This window comes from Micromys minutus (assembly GCF_963924665.1).
Source record: "Micromys minutus genome assembly, chromosome: 3".
Lineage (NCBI taxonomy): Eukaryota > Metazoa > Chordata > Mammalia > Rodentia > Muridae > Micromys > Micromys minutus.
In genome coordinates, this window is record NC_137972.1 from 96188590 (window position 1) to 96209116 (window position 20527).

General features: G+C 37.0%; 1 protein-coding gene and 1 pseudogene across 2 annotated transcripts in view; one reads left to right on the forward strand and one right to left on the reverse strand.

The window, feature by feature from the left end:
* NRXN1 (neurexin 1) overlaps positions 1–20527 on the reverse strand; it is a 1029777-nt gene that overhangs the window by 879995 nt on the left and 129255 nt on the right. The gene's annotated exons all lie outside the window — the stretch shown is intronic.
* On the forward strand, positions 17286–19842 carry LOC308418336 (transformer-2 protein homolog alpha-like; annotated as a pseudogene). Its single transcript has 2 exons — positions 17286–17904; positions 19788–19842. The product of its transcript is annotated as a transformer-2 protein homolog alpha-like (transcript).

The following is a 20527-nucleotide window of genomic DNA, read 5'->3' on the forward strand; positions in this document are numbered from 1 at the left end:
GACAATCTTTTACCATGATTACTTAAAAAACCTGTATTCAGACAATAATGAGGACATCAGTCTGATTCAAGATACTTGGATTTCATAGAATAACCTACATTTGCATTCTCCACTAGAACTGTAGAGGGGCCTATTGATGTATCATTAGCCAATACACATGGGAAATGAAAGTGTTTTTTTTTAATCTAATAGGATATATAAGCTTAATATTGAATTAATACTAGCAATTATGACTGCTATTTATTCAAAGTTTACTATAAAGCAAGCTTTGTTTCATTAACTTAATCTCTCAAATAATGAGTCATGATATTCCACAAAACACATTAAACCTGAAAATGCTCACCACTACCATATACTGATGCCTAAGGACTTATATAAATTGATGGAATGAATAGACCACCTTAAGGTAGACATGCCAAAAGGTTTTCTTGCTAACAGAGAAAATACTCATGGGAGAAAATGTTGGGGCAAAGTGTGGAGCAGAGATGGAAGGAAAGGCCATCCAGAGACTGCCTCAACTGGTGATCCATCCCATTTACAGACAATACTGCAGGTGCCAGGAAGTACTTGCTGACAGGAGCCCATTACAGCTGTCTCCTGAGAGGCTCTGCCAGAGCCTGACAAATACAGAGGCCGATGTTCATGGCCAACCATTGGACGAAATATAGGGACCCTAATGGAGAAGTTAGAGAAAGAACTGAAGGATATGAAGGGGTTTGCAACCCCATAGAAAGCACAAAAATATAAACCAGTTAGACCCCTCAGAGCTCGCAGGAACTAAAACACTAACCAAAGGAGGGACCCATGCCTCCAGCCGCATATGTAGCAGAGGATAGCCTTGTCTGGAATCAATAGGAAGAGAAGCCCTTGGTCCTATGAAAGCTTATCATCCCAGTGTAGGGGATGCCAGGGAGGTGAGGTGGGAATGAGTGGGTGAGGGGGGAAGAACCATCATAGAAGCCCTGGGGGGGATGAGATAGGGAGTTCCAGAGGGGAACACAAGTCATTTTGGAAAACAGTTTTCTTACATGAGCTACCTCCAACTAATTGACAAAAGTAGTGTATTTCTAGAACCTATTTCTAATTATGTGTCTATGTGAGTAGGTCTGGTGATCAACCTTAGCATTTAAAGATGTATCCAAGAACACAGAGATTTGTCCTGCTGCTGTCAATCACTATGGAAAGGTAGGAAGAATCACACTGCAATCGCACTGGTTAACAGATGAGTTGCAGCTCTAGGTAGTGTGTACCTGGGTTTCTCTCTTTCTCAAAATGGAATAAACCTGAAACAAGTAGTTACTCATTGTGTACTTTCTATTGACAAAAATTTTTTACAGGTATTAACCAAGTATCTTGCATGTTATTTTCTTAAGATAACTAAAGAAACAATTGAGTTGCTTACCCTCGAAAACAAAATAAAACAAAACAAACAAAAAACCCCAAGGGCATTATTGTACTGTGATACAAAGTGAAGTATTGTAAACTTTAACTCACATCCATGGGCTAGACATAGTGCATCAATAGCAGGTTTAAGTTAAAACTGAAGCCAGATATGAAAGTGGACTTTTCTGGTTTCTTTGAAGAGTCAGTTGTGTTATGTATATGTTTCTAGAAACTCCTACGAGAAGATGATTTTGCTGACACAGACAAGTGGGAGGATGATTTGTTGAGAACCGACATGTAGTGCTATTTCTGAAAGCAGCACGGGAAAACGGGGCATGAGAAGTTTTGCTAGAACAGACACTTGAGAGAGCACATGATGTTTGGAAAGGATAGGAATATAATCCAACAGACAGTGGACATCCTCTGTGGTATTGGCATGTGTTATGACTGGCTTTGTGTCAACTTGACACAGCTGGAGTTATCACAGAGAAAGGAGCCTCAGCTGAAAAAATGCCTCCATGAGAACCAGCTGTAAGGCATTTTCTCAACTAGTGATCAAGGGTGGAAGGCCCGGCTCACTGTGGGTGGTGCCATCCCTGGGGTAGTTGACCTGGGTTCTATAAGAAAGCAGACTAAACAAGTCAGGGGAAACAAGCCAGTAAGTAACATCCCTCCAGGGCCTCTGTATCAGCTCTTGCTTCCTGATCTGCTTGAATTTCAGTCCCGAATTCCTTTGGTGATAAACAGCAATGTGGAACTGTAAGCTAAATAAACCCTCTTCTCCCCAACTTGCTTCTTGGTCATAAATGTTTTGTGCAGAAATAGAAGCTCTGACTAAGGTAGTATGCTTTACCCTTCTTTGTTGGTCATTGCTGGACATTACTGATACTAGTCTTCACTGATAAAACTGTGTGGTATTGGTTCACCTTGCTATTCTTTGCTGGCCATTGTTTGTCATGACTTCATAGAGAGAAATACATCAAAAAGCTTGTTTTTTCTTCTCACCTCAGTGTCTTAAGATTTTCTTTTATTATTATTTTTATTGGATATATTTTATTTAAATTTTAAATGTTATGCCCTTTCCCTGTTTTATCTCCATAAACCCCCTGTCCTATCCCCTCTCCTCCTGCTTCTATGAGTGTGCCCCTCCACCTTCTCCAGCCTTCCCTGCCCTGACATTCCCCTACACTGGGGCATCAAGCCTTGGTAAGACCAAGTGGTTCTCTTTCCATTCATTCTCAACAAGGTCATGCTCTGCTACATATGCAGCTAGAGCCATGGATCCATTAATGTGTCTTTGGATAGTGGCTTAGTCCCTGGGAAGTCTGGTTGGTTGGTATTGTTCTTATAGGGTTGCAAAACCCTTCAGATCCTTCAATCATTTTCTAACTCTCCATTGGGGACCCCATTCTCAGTTCTACGGTTGGCCGTGACCATCCATATTTGTCATGATCTGGCAGAGCTCTATCAGGCTCCTGTCAGAAGTATGTCTTGGCTTCAGCAATATTGTCTGGGTTTGGTGGCTGGATATGGGCTGGATCCCCAGGTGGGGCAGTATCTGGATGGCCTTTGCTTCAGTCTATGCTTCAAACCTAGTCTCTGTATATGCTCCAGTTAATATTCCAGTGACTTCTTCTTGCTTCAGTGGACTTGGCAGATTGCGGAGCCTTGCAGTTTATTATGGATTGACCTGTCATTGTTAATTCATGAATGATTCATGTTTGCAAGTGAATTGAGCTACTGATGCTGATTTGTATGAACTGAACTGCAGGTATTCTGAAAATTCAGATTGGATTTGTCCCAAAGAACTATATCTAAACAGGTCCACATTTATGTCTCCTGTTCACTACCTCTCATGTGTGGGTGGGCTAGAAGGAAGGTTAAGGCATTGAAAAACCCTTATTAAATGTGTATTTTAAAAATTCCAAACCTACAAGGTACCCTCCTCTACCTTCATGGAATTCTGTTGGCCGCAAAATTATACATGTTCATGCCTATGAAGATCAGTCAGAGTTACTTCTAGCAGTTCTATGTGGGGTATAAGACTGACTAACAATGGCATACTTAACTTTGTCAAAAAGAAAGAAAGAAAGGCGGTAAAACGGAAAAAAAGGAGGGAGAGAAGTGAAGCACTTGATAGTTAACTGTCAACTTGACCAGACGTAGAATGAGCAAAAAGATGAGCTCCTGGGCTCTCCTGGAATTAATTTTCCAACTCCAATTATTAGAAGTTGGATGATCCACCATACAAGTGGGCAGCAGCTTTCTAGTGGCAGGCAGGAGGAGGGAAATGAGATTTGTTTTGACATCTCTTCACGTAGGTTGGAATCATCAGGTACCTGCTGGCTCCTGCAACATTCTGTCACTGACATCAGAGTCCGTGTTTATAACCTACAAGTTTCTAACAGAGACTGACAGATACTCTTGCTCTAGGAATTTCTCCTGGCTAGCGGCAGCAATTGGAACCATGGAGACAAAACACCTCATAACCTGGAAAACTTACTATAGTGTTCTTACACTGCTGGTGTGAGACAGCCATTGGTGGAAAACCCATAGCATTTGACAAAAAGCAATTTAGCAAATATCCATTTTAATACATTTTCATTCCATTGCCTCTGTTTTCTATAAAATCCTGACTGTTAGACTCAGTAGTATTATTGGCGACAAACACTGTCTATTCAGAAATAAAATGGTCTGTCCTTTTAACATGGCTCCTTTCTTGGCCTAGTAACTAATGATTGATATTATAGAGGATGACACTGCCCATTTCTGCAATACTTTCTGAAATTATTTGTCCTCAACAGTTTTTTTTTTTTTTTTTTTTTTTTGTGCTGTGTTGGGTTGTGTTGTGTTGTTCTTTTGACAATATAGCAAATGCTGGTTGGTAACTTGCCAAGTTGCCAGGGATGGCTTTGAACTTCTGGTCATTCCTTTAGCCTCCTCATTCAGAGTGCAAGGATGACAAGTCTGAGCCTTCTTGTTTTATACCATTCTTGGGTTCTGACCTTGGGTTTCTTGAAAGCCACACAAGCACTTTATTATCAGAGCTACAGCCCTATATTCAAAGCCTTATCCTGTCTGTTCTTTGAGGATAACTGGAAGATAATGATATTTTTTCTTTCTTTTTTTTAATTTTTTATTGGATATTTCAAGGTGACATGTCCATGTTAAAATTTACTAAGTTACTGCCCTGAAGATGACCTCTGAAAGCATTGCACTTCAAGGATGTATTAACTTTGTTTGACATCCCCCAAAATTTCTGGCTTAGTGCACACCATTCCTAAAAGATTAAGAATACACTGCTCCTGAAATAGCAGTGTCCAATAGTCATCTTCCCTCACCCATCCAATGACAGAATAAAGTCACCAGCATTTTGACTCCTTGGCAAAGATTCCTTGGATGTTCTCAAGACTCTATTTAAACCACCTGCTTCGATGGTGCACTGAAATCAATGGGGTATTTTTATTCTCTCACTGTATTGTATAAATGTTCCTTCACTGAAGGGAAATGGCTGAGAGGGGACAGACGGAGAACTGTTAAGAAATTAAAGGACCTTTAATGGATTGAAAACAAAAAGCCATTCTGCTCTCTAGGGCACACATCTATTTAGCTAGATTTGCTTAAAACTATTCTCAAGCTTACAAATCCAATCAACCAGAATGACTTTAAAACAGGTTTTTCTCCTGGCCCACTAGAGAACTATGGCTTTATATGATTATTTAATGGCATTTTATCTGTCAGATAATTAGAACAGTAAGGTAACATATCAGTAAGACAGAACATCTGAAAATTTTAATTCAAGTGTCTCAAAAGTATTTTTAAAAAATGCTAGCTACATTTTACAGTTTGAATGCTCTAACAAATAAAAGAGCTATTATATGTGGGCAAAATTAGCAAAAATAGAAAAAGTTAAAAAGAATAATTATCTGCAATATTTTTGACAGCAATTAATTTAAAAGAAAATATATTTTTCCTTAAACTCAAAGAAAACATTTTTAAAAATCATGGATAACCACAGTTTTTAAGGAGAAATTATTCCAGGAAGTTTAAGTTAGAAGTGATATCGTTTAAAAAATTCAATATATCTTTAATGTTCCTCTCAACAAGGTACTTTCATTTCATTTCTATGAGCCACAGATAGTTTACAATTCTTTTCCAGGCTTAGTAACTACAGAATCAATTTTAAATTTTGGTTTATAATAAGATCTCATGACCACATGATCCCATAGCTAATGTAGTTCTAATTTTGACTCTGGATCTGCAATTATTGCTTTGACATGTATCCTAGCAAGGGCTTTCCTTGTCTCCTTTAAAGAGCATCAACCATCACTATGTTTTTAAGAAAACAGTCAGATTTTTGCTCCACTCTTCTCTCCTTCAGTCCAATGATCTATGTGCCATTTAAATTCTTTGAAGATTTTCACTTTATTGGATCACTTACTAAACACCATTCACTTGTTGCCCACACAGGACCACGCAGAATTTCTTCCTGGCATGTTTCCTCACTGATCAATATCCTGTGTTGATGACACTTAAAGCACATGTTTTTGGACTTCTGTACATTATATTTAGAAATCTTTCGGTTGCTGCGATAGTATTCGAATTTTACAATGGGGGTTTCAAAGGATATTTTAAAAACATCTCTACTGAAAATGCAATATTATCATATATTTTATTTAAACTCTATAGTAATTTGAAAGCCTCAACAATATGAAAGTAAGTCTCAATTTAACCAACAATAAATTAGACTAATAAATTTCTATGCATTTTGCAACAATATAAATCTATTGAGTTTATTTTGGCTATACATGTTTAGCTTAGTTTTAAACAAGGTTTTTCTCATTTTCTGAACATTGCCTTTCTCTATGAATTTATTATTTAATATGGACAAATGATATATAGTTGACATTGTAGAGAATAAATATGTTTTGAACATGCCCTTTACTGGCCCATTAATTGAGTGCAGGAAATTATTTTAAATACTATCATTTTTTAAAAAGTCTGATAGAAGGTTTTCTAATGTAGACTTAAAGAGGCTAGGAGTGGTGTGAATAAAGCTCTAAACCCTATCTCCTCACAGAGAATTTTATGAATATGAACAAAACTATGTCAAGGAAATGAAATAAGTGCATCCATGGGAAGACTATGTATGAGCCTGTAGGACAAAGACCAGAGGAGCCAGGTTTCCGTTCCTGGTTTAATCACTGAGAACTGTCTTGGCAACAGCCACTAGGAAATAAGACAGGAAACACCAATTCTCCTTGAAAACACCCCATTTCTAGTGCTTTGATGTCTAAAAGTTAAGGTCATAGAGTGTAAACCAGATCAATCAGATTGCAACGCCAGCTCACAGTAAGTCATGTAGACTCCAGTGACTTTATTCATGTCTAGTTCAGCCTTTTTGTCTGTATAAAGAAGACAGCTCATATATAACTCTTAAAATGCTTGCAATCCTAGATAAACTACCACTTAAAAAGCACCCGTGATGGAGCACTTCTCATAATATGACAGAAATGGACTCTGAAGTTACTGCAAAGAACCAGGCTTTTGTCTCTGTTCAAATGGCATCTTTAGTTCTAACCTCCATTTCCCTTTTCTTATGAGAAATAATTAATTCCATAGTCTCCCAAAGTAAGTACCTGAAATAGCTCAGACTGAATCCATTGTACACAAATCCATAATTTGAATTCATTTCAGGTAACGTATGGGTTTTTAATGTAACTCTGTCAACCACATTGTAACCTAGGTATTTGTCTATGTCTGGTGTCTAGATGAGGAAACTAGGCCATTGGTCACATAGGGAGAAATGGGTTTCTCATTTTTCTCCTCCCTGTCAGCTTTGAAGTAATTTTACTATCAGGTTTTTTTAGGGAAAAATTTGTGATACAACATGTTATAATCTTATAATAAAACCAACAGATATTCAAAAATTAGTAAACACCAAAAACACTTCTTTTTCTTTCTGAATTTCCTAGACAGAGATGACCTTCTCCTAAGAAGGATCCTGTCATGCAGAAGAGATGCTGTCCAAACTGACAGTGAGAAGCCATGTGGATGTCACTGAAGGGAAAAAGCCGAATGTCACCCAGAAGACCCTAGCAGACCGACAGACAAGGAAGTGCTAACATCCGTTTCCCACGCTTCACTAAGCAGCAGGAATACTTGCTACATTTAAATGCTATTGTAAAACACGAAATTCTGTGTTCAACAAGGAGATATCCTAGGAAAACACATACATACAGAGAATTTTAAAATTAGTACATTTATAAGTTGGAAGTGCCAAGTCCACACACTATATGGTGATAACCTAAACAAGATGTGCACATGCGATTGTAGCATTCTTGGTTAGTATTTTTTTCAGCAATAGCATTCTTCTTTCACACTGTGTGTGTGTGTGTGTGTGTGTGTGTGTGTGTGTGTGTGTGTGTGTCTGTTTAACTATGATATTTGCATTCTTCAGGAAAAACTTTGGTTTCTTTTTCTCTGTTGTAGATGTAAAGTACATTTCTTTTCAAGCATAATACATTTACTTGGCCTCAATGTACAGAAGTTTGAATTAAATACGTTTAAATTGTTTTTATATTATTTTACCATGTATATAATGACATCTTAAATATAAATTTCATTACCTGAGTAATCTATAAACCCTACATAGACAACAGGATATTAATATAATACCTATAATAGTGAGATCTTATGAAGATATGGTGGATTTAACATGCAAGCACTCCTCAATAAATGACAGTGGTGTTACTGGTGCAGCATAATCAATATCTATGCAACACCCCAGCATCTTCTCTGCCGTGCTCTCCTCATGGCTTGCAGCTTCGTTCTGGGGAACCAAGATAAGATTCCCTACCTCATGCCTGCCAATCACATTCGGCTTTAAAAGCTAAGCTTTTTAATTGAAATTTTATTTCTTTTCCCACTCACATTTTGCTCATGGGATTTTGGTAGAGGTAGGAAGAACTAACAGCACCATCAGTTTTATAGCAAGGCACAAAAGCTTCAAGAATTATGATTCTGCACTGGCAGACAGTCAGGCCAAGCTAACGAGTGGCAGAATTTATTAACAATCCAGTGACCTTTTCTACTTCAATGAAATCTGATCTCATCTTTAGTTCACCTCTCATGTCACTGGCGGTCCAAAGTTGAAGTGATAGTTGAGTCCCTTTATACTCCCTTATCTGGAAATGGGCACATATAACTAGACTATATCATGGAGTATCCTGAAAGAGTCACATTTACAGAGGAGGCCAAGAGAACCCATTTAACTCCACAGTGTTTATCAGAACTTTGATATAATTCTCAGTCCTAAAAGGTGCATTTGTCAAACTGCATAACAGAAGTATAACAAATAGAATAATTTTACCCCTTTAAGGATTCCTACTTGCTCATGGATGATGCCCTCTGATTAATACCCCCCAATCCTGAAACATGGGATGTGTCTTCTCTTCATCACCCTGAACTGAAAACAAGCAAAAGACAGAGTTTCCTAATTACTGAAAATATGGAAGGTGCTCTGGTTCATAGAGCATTTTTAAAAGTCTGTAAGACTATTATCACAATGAAGAATTCTTAGGAAGTCATAAAAAACCACTGTGGTCTTGTGATGGGGATCATATCAAATATTAAAAACCAAGTTTCACAACTAAAATTGAATCAGGTTCACATGGTTGTTCTGAAGTATCCATTGTATGTCACATACTATACTAAGTTGCTAGAAGGCAAACAAAACAAGGCCCAGGGCCTGAGGTAAATGAAGAGGTTTTAAGCTTCGGAACACTCGTTCTTTTCTTAGATATATGCTACAACACTAAATTACTAACATTTACTCATGAGTTCTCCATCTTGTTCAGGGATCTTTCTTCTTACTATACTGAGTACATAGAGTTTGAATGAGATAAAATAAGCAACCAGTACACATCCAAAACCAAAATTGTGCATTTACTTACATTTTTTCCCTTTAGTTTTCAGCATGGGTAATGTGACAAGGTGCACATGTGGCTTTTTATGAGCTAATAAGAAGACAGGCTGAATTCCACTTCCTCAAGGGCATTGGCATCCTGGGTGTGTCCAGTGTTAGTATGAGAGGCAATTCAAAATTAACAATGCACTTTCATTTGGAAAAGGAGAAGAGTTTTTCTATTTGTGGATTGTTTGTTTTGCTTTGTTTCAAGACAGACTCTCACTAAAAGATCAGGTGAATCTCAAACTAATTCTGATCTTCCTGCCCATTAAGGCATGCACAACCAGGCCTATTTCTAATTAAAATCTCACACCTTTATGATCACATTGTAAAATCGTATCCTTAGAGAATATTGAAAGATCCACATGAACTTCTTCTCCACCTCATCCCTAGAGTTGGCCTTTTTTTATTTCCTCTACTGATTTTTCTTAAGAAGTCTAATTCAAATAGACCATGGACATATAAAGATGCTTTCATGTTCTGAGTTCCTTGAAATATCAACCCAATCAAATGGCAGGATGAAAGATGGCCAGGAAAGAAACAGCAGATAGTGCAAATTCTCCCTTAAGGAATGAATAGTTAGTGCTCCCTATTCAAATACAGAGTTCTTTCAAGCCCAGATCAAGGGCTACAACCGGCACACCTTTGCTGAACCAAAGGACTTCAGTGTTGCTTCTTTTCTTTGAAATCTATGTTGTCAGTCTTAGACAACTTATGAAACAAGTTTATATTTCTACTTTTCTTTTGTTCTTTTCTGACTACATACTTTGCCCCCACTAATCTGTAAATGTTGTGAGAATGAAAGGAAGAACCCAGTAACTGAGAGCAATTAAAATGTTAATACATGCATGTTTCTGAACCATATCCCTTTAATGCTGTACCAATTAATACCACAAAGCAAGTTTTTTCAACTATTAGCAACAAGCTGGGGAGCCTCAGTAACCAATGCCATCCTCTGTTGGGAGGGTGCAAAAAGCAAAAATGTTTAATAGTTGTTTTTGTCTTCAACTCTATGTATGGAATCATAGAGCTATGCTGCGGATGTTAACTGACTGTCATCGCTGGATTTTACTTCCCACTGTAATTCAAAAGAGTTACAAATTCTGTTTCAACCTTTCCCTGCTTTTATCTTTTGGATTCTATTTCGTGTGTGTGTGTGTGTGTGTGTGTGTGTGTGTGTGTGTGTGTGTGTCTGTGTGTCTGTTTATATTGCTTAAAATACATCTGAGCAAATTGCTCAGAAATATCTAAAACCATAGGTTCCTAAAATGTTTCCATCTAGGCCTGCTGTGGGCAACTCTTTATTTTTGTTTGTGGGTCCCCTAAAAAATATTTTCTGCTTCCTAGAGTTCCAAACACCATCCATATCATGATATGCCATCTTCAGCAATTCCTGGGTTTGGATTTTTGGCAGGTAGTTTCCTTTATCACTTACAGAGTATGCCACACACAAACTTAGCCTTTTTCCATCATTCCCTAGAGAACTACAGCATCTGAAGTACCTCCAGTTTCTACTTCTTTTTGATTTTCCCTCAAAAGAAATCTATGTAGGCTTTGTATACAGTCTTTTTGCAAACATTCTGATTTGGTGACCCTACAGAATTGAGAAACTATCAGCTCTTTAAAATGATATAGTTATAAAACTATAATAATAAAGAAATAGCACATAAATCTGTATACATTCCATTTTGCCAACCAAAGGATTCAATAAATGGTATGATTGATACACATGATACAACAATCTATAAGTGCAATCTGCATCATAATCAATGAACTATAGGCCATTATTTTTTATTATCATTGTTTTTGGTTTTGGAGGTACTGTTTCCCTGTGCAGCCCTAGACGTCCTGAAACTCACTCTGTAGACCAGCATGATTTTATCTTTTGAATAGATTAGAAGTATCCAGTGAGATTCCTATTTTATGAATAAGAGAAAATTATAAAAATAAATAGAATCTCTCTGCTAAAACAATTTCAATATAGATATTTACTAAAGCTTTACCATTATGCTCAATAATGCAAGAATAAAAATAACTATGCTTTTCTACATCACTTTTGGTCAACATAGAAATGGGGTCACATTCAGGGACATAAGCCCAGATGGAAATACTTGGAAATGCAAACAGTTGTAAAAGAACACATAAAGTAAAAAATATACCATGGCAGCCCAACTTCAGTTTTAACAATCCAGACACAACTTTCAGACCATTAAAGTTAATAGTAAATTTTGCTAAGTTAATGAGGATTAACACAGGAAAAAAATCAATATATCTGTACTCACTTAGTTTGACTGACCTTCACACCTTTCACCTTCCTGACTCTTAAATAGTTGACTTCCCCCTTACCCTGCCCTAGTCAAATCAAGAGGATCTAACACAAATCCGAGTTGGAGCTTCCTTTCCTCAGAGTGTGAACCCTAGAAGCTCCACGACTTTAAATCCTGCTTATCTCTACCCTGTCAGTATAGTTTTAAGTCCACAGACAGTTCTATAAACTATGGTAGTTTTACTTAAGAACATGAAACTCAGCAATATTCAGTGCATTTCTCATGCTGGGTCCCTTGTTCTCTGTTCCCATACATAAAATTACCAAACTACATTTGGTCATGAGGATGGGAGAATATTTACTTTTTCTCTAATTAAGGCCATTTTATGACTATGAATGCCCTAGGCTCCCAGAGTTCTACTATTATAACCTCTCATATCCTCGGGCCTGTGAAGGAAATATCAAAAATAGACTCAACCCTGATTCCTCTTCCTCCCGGCAGGGGTGTTCAGTAGTCTTACTAAGATATCAAATCATAAGAAAACTTTATATCACTATAAACCAGAATCATACATAAAATAGCATATTCTTCAGATGCTAGAGATTACACTCAGAATCAAGGGAGCCTAGAATGGTTTCTGGCTGAAGATACTTTCACCAATGTTCATGAACTGAATTTGACTCCAGAATTCACATGACTGAAGAAGGAGGAAACTTACTCCCACAAGTTGTCTTCTGACATCGATGTGTAAACAGGTATGTCTGTATGCATACATGTGTGCCTGCTTCCATACACATATATGCATAACATAAATAATCAATTTAAAAAGCAATAAAATATTCAATTTTTAGGACTAAGTTCTCTTCACATCTCCATCTACACAGTAAGCCACAATGATTTTTGACAGGATTAAAATTATTACTGATATAAAAGGGTATGTATTAGTTGGTTCAATGTAGACATATAAATTCTTATGGTACATGTAATTCTAATTAAATATTCAGCATAGAACCATAGGACATTGATAAACTGATTTATAGAAACATTAATGGCTTGAAACAGCCAATAAAATTATGAAGAACAAGGAATACTGTTTTTTTTTTAGCTTTAAATCATTACACTGTAATGATTTAAAGCTAAAATGTTGACACAGGTCTTACAAAAAGAGCCAGTAGATCAAAATAGAGAAGCCAGAAACTTCTAGAGAAGCTGATTTGTGATGAAGTTGATACTATAGTATAGAAAAAGAGGTGTCTTTCTTTTCAAAAGTCAATTACTAATTATATAGAATTTTTTGTTTTTACATTCCTTCACTTTGAATTATGCATAAGCATGTCTAGTCTATGTGGGGGTATATTCACATGCATGCTAAAGCCTAGGGACGCCAAAACCTATCAGATCACCTGGATCTGTAGTTTCAGGTCATTTCAATCATCTAACATTTGTGCTGGTCCTTGAACACAGACCCTCCAAAGGAGCAGTGTTTTGTCTCTACCAGAGCATTTCTACAATTCCCATACAGAAATATTGAATGTTGGATTTGATATAGTATGCACATTTAACACATCTGTACAGACATCAGTACCATAGTATATTTTATCATATAGCAGGCAAATATTTCATAAATTACATACAAGTATCAAGTATAAAAAGGAATTCACAAGTTATTACATTGGTATTAAGAGAGATTAAGATCATTATAAAGTAATCTTATTGGAAAGTAGATGCACACTAGATAGAACACCGTTTCAAACACTGTGGCCAATAGATACAGTTAATGTAATATACATATTGTAGAGGAATTTTGATTCAGGAACATGGCTGCTTGGCAAGATTTTACATCCAAAGACTTTTAAGGTTTGTATGATCCATCTGGAATAGCACACCTTTAATCTCTCTGGTTGGAATACAGAAATGCTCTCAGTACTTTAGAAGGAAGCATCCATGTATAAAAGTGAAGTCTAATTGATGGATCAGGGCAAGATTTGGCATGAGTCAGAGATAGGGGTCTTCCAACTCTACTGAGAGAAACCAACAGAAAAAAGAGAATGCACATATTTACCAGGGCAGTTTTGCCCAGACAGGTTGCAGGTGAAGACAGAAAAAGCCTGAGAATTAAAAGGAACCAGAAGATTAAGACAGATTGCCAGAGTCAGTTTGAGGCCTAGCAGAGCAATTCAGTCAGAAGCTAATAGAAGCCAGAATGAATCAGTAATCGTGGAGAGGAGTTTGAGCCAGAACAGCTGAGTTGAACCAGCTAATCACAGTTTAGAAAAAACTAGAAGGGTAATCTAATTCAGCAGTAAGCCTATGAGATACTAACATCTTTTAAAACAAAAAGTTACTTTTACAACAAAGGAACAGAGGAAGAATGCATGACGGTAGGTATTCATATAGTCAGTCAATAAGAGGGTATTCAGAGTTTGGCCTCTATTCCTCAGAAAAATGTGAACCCAAACGATCGTTTCATGTACTGTATACATCCACATGGCTAAAGGAAATGTTCATATTCCTGGGATACAATGGTTTCAATGCATAAACACATTGCTAAATGATATAAATAGCATCTGGAACATTGAGTTCTTATCGTGAGACAATTACAATTTCCTCTCTGGATTAGTTTAAAATTGCCCATTACATTGCTTTTAACTATAATCACCTACCTGTCACAGAACACCAGAACTTATTTTTCCATCTTATCAATATGCTTACACACGTTGATTAATTTCTCCTGATCTGTTTCTTACCACTTTACTTTCTATTCTCTGGCAACCACCATTCCACGTTATTTGCTTATAGAATTTTAGGATTCTAGAATAAGCTGACATTCATACATGCATGTATGTATTAAAAATAAATATCAAATAAAGAATGTAAACACAAAGGCAAAGAATAATTAAGTAAAATTATAATCACATTTCAAATAAATTTCTGACAAGCACAGATAAAAAAGTCAGAAAATTAAAATGAAATAAAGGCTGGGAAAAGTAAATCAGATTCTTGTTTGAGGCAAGGCGTCTGTGCAGTGTGATTCCTCAGTCTGCCCATGCTTCACTAACTGACCTTTTAGCCTTGATATCAGGGTTTATTCCTAGTCTGAAATTGCATCTTTTCATAACATTTGGGAGCCACATCTGGGAGGTCTTCTTTTTTCTGAAAGAAAGTGGATTCTTGGAGTAGAGAAGTATTGGGGGCTGGGAAGAGTGGAGAGAGGGTAGAATGAGATCATGATGTTTTGTATGAGAGAAGAATAAAGAAAAAATATTAAAAGTATCATTTTTAGCAATTCAAATTTTTAAATGCCAAAATGTAGTCAATATGGATCATAATTGATATCTTTAAATGAATGTGAAAAGTATTCTTTTAAATAAATCCATTTTTCAGGCTGTTTATTTTGTAAGAAAAACAATTTTGACACCATCTTGTAATAAAACATTAGCCAGTATTTCATTTTGAACAAGTACATACTGATGACCTATCTACTGAATAGTTGGCTTTCCTTCCTCTGTACAGGAAGCAAATTGTGAAATCACACATTCAATTATCCTCGGACTTGTTAGGCAAAACAAAGCTCTCAGTTATGTGAGCAATGTCTAAGGAACACACAGATAACTGTGTGCGTGACTATTTTCCACTAGCCATCCGTTCCTGTAGAAGTTTCTATTTCTCTTTATATTCTATTAGAAAAATTATTAAATTAAATCAATAATTTTATAGAGCAATTAATAATCTGATATTATTATCAATGTTAACTTATTAAGATCCTACATTTTCCTCTTGAAAGTTATAGGCCAGCATTTCTATAGTAACTCTTGTGCCTCAGAACATATAGTAATCTCTTAGAATACCCAGCATTATTTACCTTGTCAAGTCTTCATTTGAAACTAGTGCCACCATAATGTGAAAGATACAACAAATCTTCCTTTCACAGACTTCCCCCAACATACAGTATTCCATAATAAAGAACTCTCACAATTTATATTTGATTGTGAGTTGCAAAGGCTAAGTTTCTTTCATTGTGGTACACATAGAAAAACACTGGAAAACCCAGGAAAGTTAAACACAGCTTACCTCCTCAGTGGAAGGCCAGGAATGATGGAGTTTTGTAACCTGCTCATCCTTCACTGTCTGATGATAAAACAGGCTCTGTGAATATCTTTCAGAATATTTTTATTTACTTATCTATCCCAGACCCTTTCTGTTTAACTTGAGCATTGCTTTTAGACCATAAAACCCACTTTTATATTTTTAGTTGTGAGCCTAGCTTTTAACAGTTGAGCCACATCTCTCTAGCCCATAAAACCTATTCTTTTTCTTTTTTCCATGTGAAAAGGTTTAATAGAACAGGGGCAGGGGTCATTGTCAAGAGAAGAAGAGAAGAGAGATGGGGGAGGGGTTTCAGTCCTTTATAAGGTTAGAGTCATTTGATCTCAGGTAGAGGCAGGTTCAGAAATGATCCATCCTGGGAAAGCCTGGGCCACATAAACCCATTCTTATGAATGACATTACTTGTGCTTTCCTGTAGCCTAAGTGTCTTTTATGCGATCTTAGGGCCTGTCCAATCCTGACACTCACAAGCATTATGTTTCCCCCAGACACCCTCCTTAGACCCTTATCTTAGACCCTCCTTATCTTGAGTATTGCTTCTAAGTATACAAGTTATTTGGATGAGCTGAGTGATTTGAGGAATTAATATTTTTAAACTGGCTTATTTCAATATTTTACCAACTATGATTTTAAATTTTAATTAAAAGCACAGATCTTATAGGAATCATTTCAGTGTGTTTTATTAACACCCATATTTAATACCAAGTGAATACCAATTACTGTATTTAGAGGAGGCTCTAAAGCTAACTTTAAACTCTAAAAGTTTCTTTAGCTTGGTCATTCTCCAAAAGGCATAAGCTGGCAAGAACTTCTCAGTGTGTTTTTTGTTTTTTTGGGGTTTTTTTGTTTGTTTGTTTGTTTTTCTTTAAGGACAAATGAGCTATATTTGGAAAAGGGTGAATTGGGAACTAAACTGAGTTTGAGATCCAGTATTAGTTTATGTCATCACATTCAACAAACATATACAATGCTCCTCCATGTAGAAAACACTATTTAGCTGTGGACATCTTACATCATTCTATACTTGTTAGCACTTTGTCTAGGCTCTGCCCCACAGTTACCTGGCAATAACAAAGTGTGCCTGACTTACTATAAAATGGAGACTGCTGAAGGGTAAGGGCTGCTTGCCCCCTTCTATCTCCCTTGCCTTCTTGCTTCTGCTCTGTCCCCTGCTACTGCTCTACCCTCTCTCCATTCCTCCTTCTCTCTCTCTCTCTCTCTCTCTCTCTCTCTCTCTCTCTCTCTCTCTCTCTCTTTCTCTCTGCCTTTCTCTGTCACTACTACCCTCTCAACTCCCTTCCCTATGCCCTGAATAAACTATATTATATACTATACTGGTGTCATCATGTGGCTGGTCCCTCAGGAGGAAGAAATGCGTCAGCATGGGCCCGAAGAGGCACTTCCCTTTCCTCCACACCTGACTACACATCCACCAAACATATTTTTTCTTCCTTTACTTTTATAAAACCAAACAATACTGAAATGAGGAATAGTTCGTCTTCACTGAGTAACCCAGTGAGATATCACTCTTACTTAGTTCTCGGGAGTACCCGGCCAACATGAGCGATGTAGAGGTGAACAACTTCGAGGGCAGAGAGTCTTGCTCTCAGTCAAAGTCTCCAAACATTCTGAATCCTATTCTCAATCAAGATCAAAATCCATGTCAAGGAAGCATTCTCATAGATGCTACACTCCATCCAGGTCGCACTCTCATGGGAGACGATCTCAAAGTAGGTCCTACACACCAGAGTATAGGCGGCAGTGGAGGGACCAGAGTCACTCTCCAGTGCCTAACAGGAGAAGGCACACTGGCAGCAGTACACACCCAGACCCTAACACTTGCCTGGGAGTATTTGGCCTCAGTTTGTATACAACAGAGAGAGGTCTTTGTGAAGTGCTTTCTTGGTATGGACCTCTGAGTGGTGTTAATGTTGTTTATGATCAGTGAACTGGGAGGTCACATGGATTTGCTTTTGCATATTTTGAGATAATAAAGGAGGCTATGGAAAGAGCAAATGGGATGGAGCTGAATGGTAGAAGAATTTGTGTAGATTATTCTATCACCAAGAGAGCACACACACCTACGTCAGGCGTTTACATGGGCAGACATCTGTGTTCTTTCCAGCTTCTAAATATTATAAACAAGACTGCTATGAATCTGTTGAAACATGTGTCCTTGTTAGATGTTGAAGCATTTTTTAGTATATGTCCAGGAGTGGTATACCTGGGTCCTCAGGTAACACTATGTATAGTTTTCTGAGAAACTGCCATTCTGACTTACAGAGTGGTCATACCAGTTTGCAATCCCACCAACAGTGGAGGAGTGTTTCTTTTTCTCCACATCCTCATCAGCATCTGCTGGCACTTGAGTTTTGATCTTAGACATTGTGACTGGTTTGAGGTGCAATCTCAGGGTTTTGATTTTTTCTTGATTTGCATTTTCCTGATGGCTGAGGATGCTGAACATTTCTTTAGGAGCTTCTCAGACATTCAATATTTGTTGGTTGAGAATTCTTTATTTAGTTCTGTACCCCATTTTTGTAGAAGTCAAAATAATACTATTTGAAGATGATATGTTAGTATACTAAGTGACTACAATAATACTACCAGAGAAATGCTAAACCTGATAAATAACAAACAGCAAAGTGGCTGGATATAAAATTAACCCAAATAAAATGCAAGGACAAAAACATGCAGAAAGATGCACTGGCTGTTAGCTTTTTATACTTAAAGGATAAACAAGCTGGGAAAGCAATTAGGAACACAACATTAATGATAGTCACAAATACTATAAAAGACCTTGGTGTGACTCTAAGAAAGAAAGCAAAAGTTCTGTAGGACAAGAACTTCAAGTCTCTGAATCAAGAATTCAAAAAAGATCTCAGAAGATGGAAAGTTCTCCCATGCTTATAGATTGGTAGCATCATTATAGTAAAAATGGCCATAAGGCTGAAAGCAATCTGTAGATTCAATGCAAGCTCAATCAAAATTCCAACTCAATTCTTCATAGAATTAGAAAGAGCAATTTGTAAATTCATTTAGAATAACAAATAATCCAGGGTAGCAAAAACTATTCTCAACAATAAAAGTACTTCTGGAAGAATTACTATCCCTGATCTCTATTACAAAGCAATTGTGATAAAAACTGCATGGTATTGGTAAAAAGACAGGCAGGTAGATCAATGGATAGAATTGAAGATGTAGTAATAAACCCACATATCTATGGTCACTTGGACTTTGACAAAAGAGCTAAAACCATCTAGTGGAAAAAAGACAGCATTTTCAACAAACGGTGCTGGTTCACTTTGTTGTAAACATGCAGAAGAACACAAATCGATCAATTCTTATCTCCTTGTACAAAGCTCAAGTCCAAGTAGATCAAGAACCTACACATAAACCAGATACAGTGAAACTAACAGAAGTGAAAGTGGGGAAAAGCCTTGAACACATTAGCATTGAGGAAAATTTTCTCAATAGAACATTAAAGGCTTATGTTCTAAGATCAAAAATCAACAACTGGGACCTCATAAATTTGCAAAGCTTCTGTAAGGCAAAGGACACTTTAAATAGGACAAAACAACAATCCTTCGTCCAACAGAGGGCTAATATAGAAAGAACTCAAGAAGTTAGACTCCAGAGTTTATGGTTATTCCTAATGCAATATGTTAAAGGAAAATTATCTGTTTATGTTGAACTATTAGGACAGAGGAATCCACAAACAGAATTTTATACTGGGAAATTCATTTAATTAACACCTCACAGCTCATAAAAGCCATAATCTACAATGAGATTTTTTTCTTCAGTGAGAGGTTATTTAATTTTATATTATTGGATTATATGACACAACCTTCTAATAATTAGATTTTATTGTAATATTATTATTTTCTTAAAATTCTATTTTATTTAGTACCCACCCCTTGTGAGTGAGTGTGTGTGTGTGTGTGTGTGTGTGTGTGTGTGTGTGTGTGTGTTACATATTCAGGGATAGGAGGAGAAAGCACTGTCATTTGTGCATATGGAGATCAGAAGATAATGCTTGAAATTTTTCTCTTACCTTTCAGCTTTACAGGGATTGCAGGGATTGAGCTGAGAGGTGTGTTCGCCTGTATCTATTAGCAATCAAAGTAATGCTCCAGAGGAGTGCTAACAGAACAATGAGATATAGGTAATTCCTCAAGTAAGAGGGAAAGACTGTGTGATGCAAGAAAGAAAGAAAAACTGAGGGGAGAGGAAGAGCAGAGAAAGGAGTAGAGGAGAGGCTTGCATAGTTGGACAGCAAACACCTTTATCATGGAGTCATTCTGCTGCACCAAACTGTACCCAACATAAAGAATAACAGTGCTGAAGTCATGTTCAATTTGTGCTTTGCATGGAACCCGGAGCTTTAATCTATTTAGTTCATACATTAGAATATAGTACATACATGAGTATGATAGTTTGCTCCTTAGAAAGTTTATAATTCTAACCAAAGAAGTGTTACAGTTCAGTGACGTAAAACCTTTTAGCCAAGGAAATAGTATGACAGTAAGTATTGATCATTTAGGTAAATTGGTAATCATTCATAGAATTCCTGACACTTTCGTTTGTCAGTAGTAAATGAAAAGGTAGGCCATGTGTGCAGTGATTGGATGACAAAGAGAGAAATGGACTCACATTCTGTCACTACAGACAGCAGAGACACCAAAGTGGGGGTTGCAATCAATGCACTGCAGCGTTCTAGAAGGACTGTCTCAGTCACCTGATTGGTCATGAAGCTCAGGGCAACAGAGCAGCTACAAAAGTCACATCTGTTCTTCTTTTC